The sequence below is a fragment of the Sesamum indicum genome, linkage group LG14 (genome assembly GCF_000512975.1).
Source record: "Sesamum indicum cultivar Zhongzhi No. 13 linkage group LG14, S_indicum_v1.0, whole genome shotgun sequence".
NCBI lineage: Eukaryota > Viridiplantae > Streptophyta > Magnoliopsida > Lamiales > Pedaliaceae > Sesamum > Sesamum indicum.
In genome coordinates this window covers 58,611-74,582 of record NC_026158.1, presented here as the reverse complement: position 1 = coordinate 74,582, position 15,972 = coordinate 58,611, and the positions used below count along the sequence as shown (strand labels likewise).

Genomic DNA, 15,972 nt, shown 5'->3' with positions numbered 1-15,972 from the left:
AAAATCGATGTAGGAATCAAAATGTAGGTTTAATACTATCAAGGATCTAAACAAGAATTCAAATAGAGATTACGAGTAGGACGGCCCCATCCCACAAGGTAGATTGTAGGAGGGGTACCTAAAAAATGAGCATCCATGCCTCTTTGATTGGACCCAAAACATTAATATATGCTTCCAACTATCCATTTATTTGTAGGCCCACACCCACCTCATCACCTCTAAAACCAGTACATGAAACCTAGCAAGAAAGTGGACAAAATTGTGTGATGAAGACATTTCCATGTCTCTTTACATGCCTTGTCCCAAAACATTATTATAAAAGGAGATGAAAAGCATAGTATTGAGCATGGGGGCATGCCCCTCATTCTTCGTCTTTTAGTACTAACTAGTCCACATGGATCAACTTCCTAGCTACCTAGTAATTGGAGAATAATAATTATACCTAGCTTTGTATTTATTTAATTTAAATAATAAAAAAATGATTTAATCCCTACAACTAAAATAACTTAGAATTGATATTATTCTTAAGAAAGAATAATGAGTTGCATGTTTTGGGGTGGTGGAGTCCAGTATAGGACATCAAGAATATAAAAAAGTCATGGGAAGATGGTGAAAAGGCATAAATGCCCACCAGTATATTTTATTTCTATCAGTATGAAAATATCAAATAATATGAATTATTATTTCATATTAATATGATATAAGTCTTCTTTTTATTAACATAGTTTAATTTTTATTACATGAATTTTATGGTTTGAATATGAAAAATTGGGTGGAAGGTTTGAATTAAACACAAAGCATCATCATCTATGTTGACAATTCATTTTCTTTCTACATAAAAAAATTCCCTTTGACAATCCCAATTACCTGTCCTAGATACCATTTTTCAGACCGACTAGAAATCTTGTTTTGTACACACAACATAGTCACTATCGAATAAATTACACGGGGTGTCCGATGTGGGCCTTCCCATCACGAGCCACTTTGATGCGCTGCTCTCCACAACCAATTCATTTTGGTCAATAAATCTACACCTTTCTTCATCAATCCTTTTTCCTTTTATAAATAAGGGTAAATAACACTCTTGACATTAGATTAAAATATATATATATATGTATTTTTGTAAAAAATTACAATTATATATTCTGAAGGTGTTAGCGTTATATTTTTCAGATGTATTTCTGCAAGTTTTCATATGTTTTGCAACTGACAAAGAGTGTTTGTGTCTTTTGACCAGATCTTAGTAAGTTTCGATGTAATTTACTCTATATGTATATATATTTGTGTGTATGTAAGCAAATTAGTGTGATAAGTTGAAATCTTACAATAAGAAAATCACAGGCTCTGATTGTGAATGCATATTATTTTTATAATAACATTTTATTATTTTTAATTTTCTAAATATACTCTTTAATTTAATAATACTGACATTACAATCAATTTTCATATACAATATACTAAAAATAATATAATAAACTGTAGACATAATATAGTCGGGTGTGAGGAAAGTAATGCAATTAATTTATATGAAGAGTCAAAATCTAATTCATGATTCTTGAACTAATTTTTCTGAAAATGTGATGTGTAGGTGGGGCAAGAAGGGGGACCAAAAATTAATTCAATCTATTTGGAATTGACATGTACTAGAAGGAGAGTCATTACATTCTTGGAATATAAAACTTGTCTTTGTCAACCTCCCAATTAATTTCTTATTTCATATATATATATATATATATATATTAAAATATTTGGTATTTAGGTGAGGAGGGGCAGATGATTAGATGAACTTGAAGATAAGGACAAGTAAATTAATTGGTGGACAAAATAGTGGTGGAGTGGGACATTTATTGATGGATGAGTAGTCTCTTACAATGGATATGGAGGTACAACTTGGAACCAACAACATTTTAATATTTTCCTCAATTTCCTTTACTTATAAAACACCTCTACAAATTGGTTGAGTTAGTGCAATTAATATTATTAATTTGTGCTATACCCCAAACAACCATCATCCTCATTTATTACAAATGAGGGAATTTGACCAAAGATTACATAACATTAAAATGATTGTAGGTCTGTTAATGGATGGTTATCGCTCTACCCAAACCCATACCCAATAAATATCTATATATGGTGGCTGTTTATACTTTACTCTCACCCTATCCAATAGTTACGGGTATTTTAGAGTATTAAACTTTTACATGTACACATGGATATTTCACGATATTAGACAAGAATTTTCCTCAAAACTGCCTCCAATTACATCACATACACACATACATTAAACACAATTGTACGTATTGTGTGTCCACCTCTAAATTCTTTACATTATCTTAACATGCATCAAAACATTTGGCTCACGTCTAAACGCTTGAGACATAAAAGCATAGAAAGACAATATACATTGTAACAAGTCATGTATTAAGAATTGATAATGTCCAAACTGATGAATTAGATAGGTTGGATAAGTGAGGTATTGAGATAACGACTTTATGAATATAGGAGACTCGGACGGCCCACGTTTTTCCAACATAGACCGTCTAACGAATTAAGGAATTCAACGGAATGGTTGCACCCAAAGCCAAGAAAATATTGCAATCAATCAATGTATGTGAATAATAATTGTAGGTGTAATAATAGATAAATGCTGGTTCAGTTGAACCTAAAGTCGCGCTAAGAATAATACACATGTCGCTAAATATTTATGACTACGACTTCAACATAATTTATGCCTATGAGGAGGAGATGTAAGCCCAACTCTACCCTGAATTTCGTGCAAGCAATTCAATTTTGGGTCGTAATTATTGTGACTTTTAAATGCTTATTTATATATACGGATAATTATTTATGGCCTTTTTTTTTTTTTTACAAAATTTACCTGTATTTTTTTTGAGTAATTATGAAAATCATCATTGACAGCAAAAAGTAAAAATAATTTGTGTAATAATGTTGGCGTTGTATATGTACTTTTTATGCTAATACTTTTTATGATTGTATGTATGATTTTTTAAAAAGTAAGAATTTTTTATATATATTGATCATAAGTATATATATATATATATAAAAATATTACTATTTACTAGGATCTGACACGGCTGAATTTCAAGATAATCAAACAAATTTAGATATGGGGTCCAAATTTTAATTTTGTGAATCTAATTGAATTCAAGATATAATTAGAATTTTTAGTATGTACTCATCTTGAATCCAACTCGACCCAAAATATGCATATATGAGTATATTTTATTTATTTAAAATCTTTAATTTATCCATTCGACTTTATTTTTTCCTAATTAGTCAATTAATTACAGAAGTGCTTGAAATCTAGAAAAAGAAAAAAAAAAAAAAGGGTAAGATAGGCTAATGTTGAGATTAAGAAAGTGTAATGTAGCTTAATAATGTGAGTAATAATCAAGGGTAGTAAAGTGTTTTAAAGAGGTGAGGTGGTAGGGGGGAGGGCATGCCGGTCATAAAGGGACAAAATGGTCCTGATAGGGTGGGGCCCATTCAGGCAACTAATGATCTATCAAACCAACAAATCTCCTCCAATTATGTTTGTATTGTTACCTGCCGTATGTATGGGCCCCATCCCCTACACCCCCAATACAAATCTCCTTATGTTTGTATTTTTCCCTGCCGTATGTATGGGCCCCATCCCCTACACCCCCAATTTGGCATGCACCCATTTATGGACGGTATGCACTATTTTTATGCAAATATACTCCCACTATTTTTATGATGTCTTAATTTAATAGTTGAAATTAAAATTAAAAGTCTCGTGAATAAAATTGAGATGGTAGATTATAAATTTATAATTATATTTATATATTATTTGAATGACTATAATGTTAAAAAATAATTCATATTTAATATATACAAATGATTAAATAATATATTAAATAAAGATGCAGTAATATTCAAAATAAAAAATTAGATGCCCTGTCTCTCTCTTTTTTTAAATTTTTTTTTGTTTTAGGTAATCGTTATTTATAAGTGCAAAAAAATGAAATGATGATGAAATGGATGTGCATACTTTTTGAGCAATACACCGGTTAGTTGTTGGCCAAATCAGCCGTCCATTTCATTTTAGCCTTTCCTTTTTTTTTTTCTTTTTTAATTTTCCTCTTTCCAGATATTTAATTGAAGTAAATTTCCCAATTATGACATATGGTTTCCATGTTTATTTTAGTACTGAAATAAAATAGTTTATTTTGAAATAGATTATATATATGTGTTTATGATGGGCATGATGATGCCTTGATGCTCACCCACCATTCACCATATGTATGTTGCTTTCACTGTGCAACCCTATTTCAATTTAAAAAAATTATGGATTGAAACTGATGTAAAAAGTCTGCTCTCTCATAATATATAATATAAATATATATTATATGATAATTACGTGGGATAGTGGGTATAGAGGTAGGATAGAGTTGGGTTTATAGTCCCAAGGTAGGATCAAATTAATCAGCCTATCTTTGTTGTTAGCCAGCTTTTGTTGTAATTTTTATAAATTAATGAATGCATAAACTTGCATGATTATTTCTAGAAAATTATGGATGAACTAAACATGACACCATCCATCCATGGAATTCAAGAGACGGGTAAAGACGACATTATATATTTTATTTAGAAAGCAATGAATATGGCATGAAATGGAGCATATATATATATATAGATATAGATATTGATGGTGTAGTGTAATTTTCAAGAATAGTATAAGGTGTGTTTGATTAATAATAATAATATAAGTGGGGAGGGGAGATGGGGCCCATACCATAAGCAAAACATACATAACATACTATTGTTATTATGTGGGGAAAGAATCTTGAAACGTACATGCACTCATTACTTATTTCAGGCTCCCAAACAAAAACGTCGAGATTGATAACACCACTCCAAAATGATTCGGTTCCAGGCTCAGGAATGGTCTTCTTACAAAATCTACGGCCACGATTCCCCCATCCCATCATCCATGTTTTAGCAGTTCCCAGAATTTTATGTGATTTTTATTTTTTGTGGTGATTGATACGTAACAGTAACACCATTCTCTTCAATTAATATTTCTGACCCTGAATCTGAAACGCCACACCCATCAATTTCACGTGATGGTCCCTCTTTTTTGAACACCAACGCATGCAGCTTCCCAGAACCTTGAACTTGGTCACCTTTCTTTTTCCTTTTTTTTTTTTTCTTTTCTTTCTTAATTTCCTACTTATCTTAATTGCAAAACTAAAGTGGTAGACCACATCATCAATTTCATAATCCCTTTATTTAGAATCAATCAAATTGGTATGTATTATAACACAAACCTCAGCTTCCATCAATCAACAATTGGCAGCTTATGATGGACCAGAAATTGTTGTTTTTCAATGCCTACTGTATAATTTCACTCTGGGATTCACCTTCCCCTGTTGGTAAAAGTAACAAAGTTATTTCTGCTCACTGAAAACGACATTTCGCAATACCAAATATGGCCTACAATCAATTGGAATTTGGAGCCTCGCCTGTACATTACCTAATTTAGATCAACAAATTTTGGTTCGGATGAAGTCGATTAAATTTGAATCAATCATATAATAAATATAATATATTTATTGTAGGATTGATATTCAATTTAAAGGAAATAATCAATCACAACACACTTACCATACTTGTTCTTTGATTGATGTAATTCAATTAAATTTGATTCGAATAAAAATTTACTATTTAGAAGAATATTATATTTATAGCAAAATCTGGGTTTGACCTAATATGAACTAAGCATATACCTAACAAAATACACTTATCATATAGTTGATATACGATTTAAAAAAAATTAAGTATATTAGCTTTATTTTATAATTGATTTATCCAACTTGATTTGAAAAAAAAAATCTATATCTATATTTTCTTTTCTTTTACCCCACTCATAACATAATAGAAATATTAGAAACAGCAGAAAATTCTGGTAGTTCACATCAACACACAACAGAAAACAAAATTACTGTCCCCACTCTAATCCTGGTACTCTCTCCCCACTGTTCTGAAAACGACTTGAGATACAGCCGCTGGTGCATCCCACGCGCCGCCCCCACCCAACCACCCACGTGACATTTATGCGACACCCCTATCCCCCCTCTCCTCCCCTCCCCATCGGTTCGATTCCATCTATGGACGTGTATGAAAATTGTACATACATACTAATTTATGACGGAAAACTTGGTTTTCTTCGATAAAGAAATTTTGTACATTGGATAATGACAAGTGGGTTAGAAAATTGTTCCCTGTAGTATACGTAGTGGAGCAGGAAATACCTTTTTTTTTTTTCTTTTGGTTTTTAATTTCCAATATTGATATTTGCCGTACTTTTGTCCTGTTCCAGTAATGTAAAGTTTTGGCGGGACTCCAAGGATCCTCGTGTCTTGTCAGTGACTCATCTCCTGTGTTCTGTTCGCTGCCGTGCGCATCGGTGCCATTTCTACAAATTGCCCTGCACAAAAGGCCACCCCGCCAGGCCCCATCCCCATGCTTAGTGGGCATGTCAACCTTTTCTTTTTCACCACAACAGCGACATTTGCGCGAGTCCTACGTGTCAGCTTTTACGCCCCATCCATCCCCCTTTTCGTCGTTGACTCCACTACCTTCACCGGAGCGTTAATATCACGCTCCACCGTGACGGGCTCCGGCCCTTTTTCACCGTAGTATTACATGGAAGAATCACCAGAGGTAAAAAAGAGATGTAGTAATTACATTTGATTGATTGATGGGGGAAAAATGAACAAGTTAGTTGAGAGAGATGAGGACTCTAATTCTGTTTTGAAACTAATTTTTGCAACAAATGCTTTTGCGAATTGTGAGAAAGGCTAATCCAAGCTCCGGAATTCAGGAGGAGAGGTTAACGTGAACACTAGCGGTTTTAGGGGAGTTACAAACGGGGCAAATGTGAAGAGTAGACCCGCAAACGGTGCAGAGGCAGAGATGCCTGCAGGGCAAAAGCAATACGCACGATTCCTCTTTCTCGCAGCTCCTGCACATCCTGTTCCGGCTGCTGCTCGGCGCGCTGCAACCGTCGGCGACATTGTTGTTATCGCGATCGAGGGCCTCGGTTGAGGCGCTTTCCGCTAATGTATGACGGTCGATTTTCTCGAAGTTGCTGCCGCAGCACGACTGGGCGTCGTCCATCAAATCTGCGTCGTCGGCACGGTTGCACTGCCGCTGCTGTTCGTCTTGGACTTGAGCGAGGACTTGTTCAAGATTGCATCTCAGGGCGTTTGCTGTCGCTTCGTTTGTTTGCGCCAAATCTCTCCATATTTGATTCTCCACGCACAGAGATTTCTTTTCCAATCTTGTCGATTTCTTCCTCCTTCGCTTTTAGCTTCTTCATTATGTTTTCTTCCAAAGCCGCTGCGATTCTCCGACAATATCTCTTTCGCCGCTCTTCAATTTCCATTCTCACTTTTTCTGTCTGTTACGAGATATTTATTAAACACAAAATAGTTAATAAAACCGTTGATTTTCATTGAAAACATTGGATTAAATGAAAGATTTATAAACTCTCTTTACGTACATGTTGAGCGATGAATCGATCGATTTCCAATTGCTGCTGTTGGATCTGAAACGAGATATCTTCGCCGAGGAAAGTGAAAGAACCAAAACGATTATTCACATTCTGATTCTGAATAGCGGTCGGTGATGACGAGAGCGGAAAATTAATTGCTTCTCTCGACCTCTTCCTCGAAGGCGGAATGTAGGTTAGACCACTGTCGGATTTCATCACCGACGTTTTCGCCGGATGAGTACCGGTGATTGCAGAGCCGTACATCGGAACCACAAATTCCGCTGCCGTAGTTCTTCCAGATAACGGAGCCACCAATCCATATCCCATCGAAGTGCCAAACACGTTTCCATTGTCTTCCACACCATTCATCGCGAATTCTCTGCATTAACACGTCCAGCAAACATCAACTTCCATCCAATGCTTTCCACATCGATCTTGAACAAAAACCAATCCACAACAACACAAGAAAAACAACAAATCATTAGAAAAGGCGAACCCACCTGTTGCCAAGAGTCTGTGGAGGAAACAGATTGAGATGCCGAGCTTCAACGGCCATTTATATATAATTCTTGATCACTGAGGACGAACTTGTCTATCTCTTTCTCTCTGAAGGGACTCTGTTTATAACACCAACTTGTATATGTGAATCCACCCTTTGGTTATGCTTAATTTGGCGTGTGGACAGAGGGTATTGAGAGAGAGGAGTTAGAGGTGGGGAAGAGAAGAATGAGAGGAGGAGAGAAAAAATGAGAGAAAAAAGTGAGGGACATGCAAATATATATATATGCAAGATTGGAGTGCAGAAATCAGAAGAGGTGGGGTTTATTAAACGATTCCGGGTAAGTGGATCCGACCCGTTGCGGGTAGGGCGGTTCATAGTCCAGGTTATAAGTGGGTTCTGAATCAAGAGCAGTGGGTAAATATCTTGGAGGATCCGTCCAAAAGGACCAAAACTCAACCCACGTGATTACTTTTATAAATCAGTACAGTGTCTTTTTATGTATATATTTTCATTAAATATATACGCTAACAATAAAAAATTAAATATATAAGTTATTTTCCCAACAATAAAAAGACACTGTTTCTGCAGCTCGTCGAAGTAATTAACAATAAAATATATATATATATAGATGTATTTATATTTTAATACCGTATATACTATGTATAAATACTCAATCGAAAAGTGCCAATTTTTTATTTAAAAAAAAAAAAATTGTATCCAAATTCATGTATTTAAAGTTATAAATTTAAACCTCTAAATTTGAGTTCTATTTTTAAATATATTGATAAGTTTCTTAATTACGAATTTTTTAAATTCTTATTTTCAAATTTGTCAAGCATGGAGATATATATATATATATATATTGGAACAAAAAATATGTGTCACTATTTATTTAATTATGAATGTGATTTTAATGATGATGTAAATAACCGAAAAAAAAAAAAAAGGGTTAAATAAGTGGTAACGATGTTGCATGTGTAGGCGGCATCTAGAGTACCACCTGGACTCGATCTCAATCTCCTAACACCGCATTCTATAATTTCTCTTGCGATTTAATTTAATTTTAATTTTAATTTGTGATTGTGTTTTAAGGTAACTAACAGCGTGAATTGATTATTAATCCCTCCACGTTCGAGTTGGGCTCCCCTGCACGTGTGAGGGTCCAGCACGGCGCTGTTGGATCGGGCCCCACTTGGAATCATTGCGGGTAAACGGGTTGATGGAGGTTGGGTAGTGTACGTACATCGGCGTGCCAAATACAAAAACGCTTCCCCCGTTTCTAGTGTTATCTGGTGCTCGCTAATTTTTTTCTTCTTAATAAAATTATATAATTATATCAATAAATTAAAAAATATATATATAAGAAAACCTATATATTGAGATTGAGTCAAATGCAATTTCCCCGCGGAAAGAGCAAAAAAAATTTTGTAAAAAAATTAAGTCCTCCCTATATTTTGAACAATGAAGGAAAAAGTTCTGTCTAAACTATTGATAGGGGTAATTTATTTTATTTTTAAAAAATAGTAACTATTGATAGGAGTAATTTATTTTACTTTTCACAATATAGAAAAATAATTTACTATTTTTTAAAAAAAAAATTTTACTCATTTTTCATATCATAATGAGGTAAATTATTTTAACTCTACATCTATTCATAATTCAACCGTTAGGGCCTCAACCAAGATATTATTGAACACTCTAATGAACGAGTAAGATATTCATTATCTTGGACATTTAGTGATCAACTCATATGAAAACACATTAATTCTCATTATGTTGGAACAATTTACCTAAACATTGAATCCCACATTATGTTAAAAAAGAAAAGAAAAAGAATCCTACGTTAATATCTACTTAACTATATAATTAATATATATATATATGTCTTCACATTCATTCACACACACTCCGCGTGTTTGTGGGTGTATTCTTTGATCATATCATCTTTTTCGATGTTGAAGAATCTGGAGTGCAGGCAGTTGTTGGGCATGCCGGGCCTGCGCCAATTCAACCTCGCTCACGCCCCACCAACTGCGCTGTCAACACCTTGTTTTTATCATCACCCTCCCCATCATAATGCCCCGTCGACGCAAAGTTTGCGATAAACAAACCCTCAATTTTTATATACGCACTGCCATCATTGATGCTTTTAAGGTAATCTTCCTCCATAAATTCTATTTCATTTTAACTTTGACTGTATTTAAATTAATTATATAACGATTAGGTATAATTAATATAAATTCAGAAAAAATAACCAACAAATTAATATTCCATAATTAATTTAGAGCGATCTAACCTAACTTGAATAAAAATTTTCCACTTTCCTCAGCACAATATCTCCCTGTAAATTTTGTGTGATTTCTTTATTGCGCCTCTGAGACAGATTAGCTGCAATTAAGGAGACAACCAGAACAGGCCCTGAATTAGTGTCCAAAAAAACAAATCAACTTGTCATAAATTTAATTATGGGCCATCTCATTAATTATTGTGAATCCTTAAAATCATAAATCCACATGGGGTACGTCTATCAATTGTTTTGGTACAATAATTAATAGGGGATTTTAAGATAATCGCGCAGGCCGTACAGGCACCGGGTCTTGCTGTAATTAAATTCCACTCGCTGGACCCTGCTATTTCCTAGGCCCTATAATCCTAAATTAATATGACTGTACAAAATTACACCTACTTGGTGGTATTGTGCGTGAATTATTGACACAGATATAAATTTCCATTATTGAGAAGGAAAATCTGTCAAGCAACACATTTCTTCTATTGACGTTCATGGATTCACATGACTTTCGTTCTTTGCCTTTTTCCTTTTTACTCCTTTCTAGGTGCATGTATCACTAATTGGGGCCATTTTTCCTTCATATAAATATCCCCATTGCCACTCCTATTTCTTGTCTCTATATTTTTCAATTCGAAAGAATTGATCGACATTTAACTACGAGCCCACAATATTTATGAGAGACGGTCATTTTATACTTATCGTTACTTTACTTTAACGGTAGAAATCGACGAATTAGGGAATCCTACTTTTTCATCTTTTACGTATCTTGCTTCTCCTATAAAATTAATCTTTCTTTATGCATGGTAACTGGAAGGATATACAATATAGGAAAAAATACCTCAACCTAATGCAGTGGTTTTCAGTGTCAGATTCAAAAAGAGAAATTCTAACCCAAATCGAATTTGGTCAGATCGACGTCAATTATATAGCAAGTGCAATACACTTGTCATGTGATTGGTGTGTAATAGAACAAGTATAGCTTTTGACCTAATAGTAAGTACTTGAGATCCTAGACATTATATTGAAAAAAACTTGCAGATAGGACTAAGAAGAAAACAAATTATGGAAGTTAGAATTAATTAGATTGAGAGTAGGGAAATTGATGGAAAGATGCAAATAAAACTGGTGAGGAAGAAGAGTAGTCCAAAAGTAGGGGGGAGGGTTGGATTCCCCTACATGAGAAGCCATTCACCCTTTCCCTTCCCCCACTCTTTTTCCCAAACTCTATTATTGCTCCCATCAACCCAACCACATCAACTACTACTTTCACATACCCACCACCCAAATCCCAAAAGCTCAAAAGCAAAGCAAAAACAAAAAAGATATTAAAAAAAAGTTTGTTAGTGGGTCACAAAATATTTTGAGTATTGGATTACTATGTATCATAGAAAAAGGAAAAGCAAGATTTGGAGTTTAATGCGTGTTGTCATTATCATAATCCTGAAAAGAAATTTTAAAAAAATGGGTGGGTGAAAATTTGGATGACGGGCCCAATTTACACTTTTAATTCCATAAAATATGGTATAATATTTTTAATTTTTTTATAAAATAACTGAAATGATTTCAAAATTGAGAAAGATCGACACATTTAGTCCCATAAATTTCGTAAAGTAAAGGACTAAAAGTCTCGAATTTTCTCAATTTCAAAACCATGCTGAAGATAACTGATTGTGTCGAGTTATTGTAATTTTGAACTCATTTTGAAAAATTTCGTAAAGCAGAGGATTGATTATCTTAAACTCCTATCGTATAGGATTAAAAGTATAATTTTGACAAACGACGGAATTCTGCCATATTTTGATGCCGCACTAATATATGATCAACATGTATTTTTTTTTCAAAATATATAATTGGATTAAATTATAATTTAAAAACGAGAATACAAATTATTCATCAATATGTAAATACTAAAATGTGATAAAAGATTCTCACAGTAAAAGAGGGATATTTTAATATGGTCATGTGTGTTTGTGCTTCCCTTCTTTTAGGGGAAAAAAATAAAAAAATAAAAACATCAAGCACCTTGACTTGTTGGATTCCCCACCCCCCCCCCCCCCCCCCCTTCCACTCCATGTGGTTATTCTACATGTGACCTGCAAGAAGAGATTCTCCCCTATAAGGGTAAAGATTGAGTTTGATAGATTCAAAGTTTGGTATTTTTATGTTTTGGGAGATTCGGAAAAATGTATGTGATCAAAGAGTTGTTGTTTGAGTGGTAAGGTTTAGATCTCATAATTAAAAGATTGTGAGATTAAGTTATACGAATGTAGATATTTAATTTTGTTTTTAATAATAATATATTAAAATTTATTTAGAATTATATTTTGAAAAATAATCGCATGTATGGTTCATGAGAGGGAGGGTAGTGGTCAATTATTTAGCCAACTCATTGACTAATAAAATTAAATTGGATGATGTAAATCAATAAAAAGATTTATAACATTAGGATTGGACCCGCATCCACATAATGTGCGGATATTATTTTATTTTAACAGTAGTTGTTAGTCTATTTTTATAATAGCTATTGATTTATTTTAAATATTTATTTTGGTTATTATAATTGTGGATAATTAAAATTCATAAATATCATTACAAAAGAATAAAAAGTTCATCATATCCTAGTGGATGGATAGGCAAATTCTTGAGTAAAGATATGAATTAGAAACCATCAATATTTGATCAAAAAAAGATTCAATAGTTATTAAAATAAAAAATAATATATATTAAATAAGGGTATAACAGTCATTTTCTAAAAAATTAACACCGTTAGTTGGATTTAACGGAGATGGAGCAATTGAGCTAAGTTGTAGAAAATACATGGGAGTTTTTAGCCTATTCTCATAATAGGAGAGTTTTTTTTGCAAATTTTTTAAAACACAGGGGTCCTATATATTTTGTCCTTTGGATATGTTTGATTGATAGTGCACTGACAATATTCGTTACATGCAGATGGTATTGCAACCATGATTTCATTATATCTTGTTATTTAGAAATTTTGGATATTTTTGGATCATTCTTAATGTAAAGAATTTTAAATCCTTTAATTTTAATTTTGAACTAAGTTTTGATGAATATGAATGGATTTCAAATTCTTTGAAATGAAGTCATTTGAAATATTTTATCCAAATTCAAATACAGAATATCTAACCAAGTAGTTGTTCAAAAGATGATTCCTTGGACCCATATGCCTTGCTTCAAGATCCAAACCCAGTACAAAAAAGATATTGATATAAGTCACCATGAAAGACTAAGTTTATTGAAAATTAATTTCAATCATAAAAAAGGTGAATAAACATTTTCTTTTACATAATTTGGGTAGTGTGGAATTTGAAACAATATTGTAAGTTATACTTAATATCAAGGGTAATTTAAAATAAGTTTTCCTCAGCTTTCACATAACTAGGGATACAATGACGTTGTCTGACGAAATTATGTAATTTTTGGATAGAGGTTTGAAATTGTCAATTTTATCTTACCAAAAAAATAAAAAAATTGGACGAGATATAGGGGAAAATGTCAAAAATTGCAAACAAGTTATCCAGATAGCATGTAAAAGAAATTCAATTTATTTCGTAAAAAAAAGTTAAAAAATATATTTTGATTACTTCACCACAAAAAAAAGAAGATAAAAACCTACCAAAAACTGACAAATTTGACTGATTACTAGACGATCATTAAAATAAGAGAAAATATTTATAATTATGTCAAAATTAAAAAAATATAAAAAGCGTTATAATTTTACCTTAATATAAATTGATTGAATTGAAGAAGAATATTTTTCTAGTAAAATAGGTTTTACATGGGTTGAATAAATAGTGATGTTGAAAGTTGTTGGGGAAGAGGAGTTATAAGTGTGATGTGGGGGTTAGAGTGGGAATGAGCATCATTACATTATATCGTGTACTGGGAACATACCTTACTTGTGCTCAGCCTCAGCCCTCAGCCCCACAGCACACAGCTTCACCCACAGTCACACCATAATCTCTGCCAACAATTTTGACTGTTTGTTTGGGGGTTCCGGCAACTGCAAATCAAACCTGCACTCTGGCCCCCACCACCTCCATTTCTCACTTATTTTCCCCCACCCCCCAACCTACCAAGTTTTTATTCATTGTCAGGTTGACCCAGTCAATATTTTCAAAAAATATACTTGTAATTTTCCATGAGATTGAGGGTGTTTCTGTAATTAAATACACTATCAAGAAGTGTCGATATAATTTATTCTAGTTTTTTTTTTTCCATTTGACAGCCGCAGAATGTTTCAGTCATTCAAAGTTCATTTGAGGCATTTTGCGCTGTAATTATGTCAAATCTTAATCCATGGTGCGGAAACCTTCATTATCTGATAAAGTTATGGAAAATTTTATCTAAGTCGGGTTTTGATTGAACCTAAACTAATTTTAGAATAAATTATAATGACCGTTCTTGAGGTTTGGCATAATTAAGTAATATTCCTTTGTTGTTTTAAAAATTACAAACACCCTCCTGATTCTAACGGTCGTCTATTCCATTAGTTTTCATCCAGTTTTTGTAATGAACTGACCAAAATGCCATTGTGGACTGAGATTTATAATTTTATTTATTTTTTAATTTTTTTATTGATCAAGTGAATAATTTTTTTTATAATTTTTTAAAAAAATTTCATCTACCCCATCCAATTCTTTTACATTCTTTTAAATAAAAGAAAAAAATACAGTAAGCCACATAATTGACAATTTTGTACATTCATTCAAGAATTACATAATTTTTTCAACCATAAAAGGGTATTTATAATTTTTTAAATAATAAAAAAGTATTATAATTATATCAATCTTAAATCACAAGGTACTGCTGGCGGCCCAGAAATAGAATCGCGGAAACACAAGGTACAGCCGTACGATGCACGTTCTAAATATCAGTCTTGTCGACTGAACGCCTTGTAGAAAAAGGTGGAAAACTGAGAGAGATTGGCCCCTATGGGCTTATTACCACAAATCCTTGTAGATTAGTTACTTATTGGACTATACCTTCAGGCCCAGTTTGATTACTCGGGCTCAGACACCAGGGCCATGCCATTACTAAAAAATCACTAGAGTTTTATTATTTATTATTTTGTAAACAGTAATAAAATTGACGTAGCAAGCGATGCAATTTAAATATTAAATTATGATAATTTTATTTACCTCGTTAGTCTGTCCTTAAAAAAAAAAGTGTTTTATTAGAAAATTGAGGTTTCGATACTTATAATACTATCCGTATAATTTTTTTTGGTCTATATTCATATCAAACACCTAATATTATAATTGAATCCTCCTAAGAGAGGCTTAGAAAGGTGTAATGTTACAGTCTCAAATGTCAATTTCAGTGAATTTCAATTAATGATCTTAACTTGTTTCTAATTCTTATTATGCCGTATGAAAAAACAAGTTAGGATGCTAACAAATACTTTTGACAATCCCATAATTATTTATTGTAATATGACCAAGTTTAATAAATCTAGGCCATGTTTGCTCATGTGGAATACAAGGGATATCTGATATAATCGTCGATATATAGCCGTTTACTTGCAAATTGGCCCGTGATTGACGACCAAAGCCCGGTCCTATGCTGTATTAGTGCTGGATTACAATCCGGTCTCCAAGATTGGGATTAAATTATTCC

At 33.0% G+C, this 15,972-nt stretch overlaps 1 pseudogene; it reads right to left on the bottom strand.

The window, feature by feature from the left end:
- LOC105176522 lies at positions 6,252-8,295 on the bottom strand (annotated as a pseudogene).